The sequence below is a fragment of the Asparagus officinalis genome, chromosome 4, assembly GCF_001876935.1.
Source record: "Asparagus officinalis chromosome 4, Aspof.V1, whole genome shotgun sequence".
Classification (NCBI taxonomy): Eukaryota; Viridiplantae; Streptophyta; class Magnoliopsida; order Asparagales; family Asparagaceae; genus Asparagus; species Asparagus officinalis.
This window is the reverse complement of record NC_033797.1, coordinates 94131165-94133681: the sequence shown is the minus strand read 5'-3', so window position 1 is coordinate 94133681 and position 2517 is coordinate 94131165.

Sequence of the window (2517 nt, the reverse complement as noted above, 5' to 3'; positions counted from 1 at the left end):
TTCCAGACTTGTTTATTGAGATATGATTTATTTATGAGACATTCTTTCTTATATCATGTCAGTTGTAATTATTTTCTTTCTTTCGCCTGTTTGTACCTACACTTTATTTTTAATTCCACTAGAGGATATTACTGTGATTGGTGAAGCTTGTTGTTACACAGTGTGGGTGCATAGAAGGCTTGACATCTCTAGGTTCACCTTGGACTGCAGCCATGTGTAAAACTAGGGGCGTCACATTTGGTATTAGAGCTCTAGTTCTAGTATCCTTAGGATCATTCCTATATAGAGTCGTGGAGCTAGAATAGAATTTTCTAGGATTCATGTATAGAGTCTGCTAAGAAATCCTAAAAGAGTTGGGACCATATATGCATATATCATAAAATTTCGAAAAAAAGTTTTAGGATAATTATTTTATATTAATTTAAAGTATTTGCGTGAATACTATGTGTTATGAATATGTATTATGATACATTATGTATGTATGTATGTATGTATGTATATATATATATATATAATCTCATTTACTGTGACAATTAAGCTCTCCTCTTGATATTATAAATATCGGGATGAGGATGTAGTCGAGGTAAAACTCGTACTTGGAGAGTTAGGCAAGCAGAGCCCGAGCCGCATTATTCTCTACAGTATCTGATCAACTTCATGGCGCTGTTTGCAGTAAGATTTTGCCACCCTCGAAGAGCAAGTGGCATATTCATTACCGCCAGCAGTACCACTTTCAAGAGTTCCACCACCAGTTGTATCAGTCGTGCCTATTGAAGAGGTAATACAAATGATGACACCATCACCATAACCAGTTATGGATAGAGCTGCAGAGCAGGAGGCTTGGCTCTGTAAGATAAGAAAGACATCAGACACTAAGAGCATCATAGTTTTGGAGCACACCGGATTCATGTGCAGCCTATAAATAGAAGAAATATGTGAAAATTTCCTAACGTCAACTCAGTACCAAAGCAGAAGTTAGATGTATTCAGCATAGAGGATAGCATCAGAGAATGGCATCGATTTTAGATTTTCACTGAAGCAGCGGATATCACTTATCTGGGAGAATTTTGTTTACTTCATCGACAAGCAGTTGGAGCTAGTCAGATTAAAGTAGGGAGATATGCCTGTAATTAATTATAGAGTCATGATTAGCGTGGTGACAATGTCAAGGGGAAGAGACCTATTGCGAGATCTAGAGAAACCCAGCAGCGGGGTAAAGATTTTTTACCATCAGCATCAATGATAGTGTAAGAAGAGAACACAACATGATTTGTGAGTGTTGTAGTGGCGCAGGATTTGGGATACATGTTACAATTGTAACAAGATCGGATGTAGGATGAAGGATTGTCGTGGTACACTAGCAGGAGACCAGCATGACAGAGGTCAAGGTCAACAGCCTCAAGGCCACGATTACGACTAGCAGCGTGGGATAGAGGTACTACATGTTATTCCGAGGATTGAGGGGCTAGAAGGCTAGATTTGCGATATCCTGAAGATTCCTGAGGGACAGATGGTCCTATTATATCCCACCACCGGCAGCAGCATCCGCATGCCACTGGCAGAGTTTATGCAGTCGTACTGTGTGATCATGGTATGAATGGAGCTTTCTTCGTGATTTCCTTTCCAGTTTATATCTTGTTTGATTCAGAAATTACGCATTCTTTTATCTTTCATGCCTTTATGGATAGGTTTCAGCTTGTTGCACACCCTTACATGTTCTGTTATTAGTCTCTACTCTACTAGGGAAGATGTCCCTATTAGAGAGTATTTATAGGAGATGTGTCATCAGACTAGATGAGTCCGAGTTCATCATCGATTTGATCGTTTTGTGGATGTCGGATTTTGACATCATTCTTGGTATAGATTGGTTATCATCCTACCATGTCCGTATTGACTATTTCGCTAAAGCAGACAGGTTGTGAGCATCTGTTGGGTTTGTTTAGATAGTAACAACCTCATATGAAAACCAGAATGCGGAGTCATTGCTGGCATACATAGAGGAGGTGATGATCCAGGATTGGGGTCCAGATTTAAATAAGATCGGAGTTATCTCAGAGTATCAGATGTCTTTCAGGACATACCTAGATTTTCTCCAGTGAGAGAGGTTATTTTCCTACATCGAGTTGCAGCAGGCACCATACCGATATTTCGAGCACCCTATCGTATGGCACCCACTAAGATGAGGGAGCTACAGACTCAGCTAGATGAGTTGTTATCTCAGAGTTTCATTCTTTGGAGTTATTTTCATGGGAACACCGGTCCTCTTCATGGAGAAGGACGGTAGCATATGATTATGTATAGATTATCATAAGTTGAACAAGGTCACTATCCAGATCAGGTATCCACTATCGAGAATTTATGACTTGTTCGACCAGCTGCAGGGAGCCCAGTACTTCTCGAAGATTGATCTTAATTTTGCTCTTCATCGGCTGTGGATTCGGGAGGTCCTTTCTGATTCATTATGGGTCCTTAGTGTTTCTCGTCATGCCATTTGGGATGACCAATGTACCCACGGTA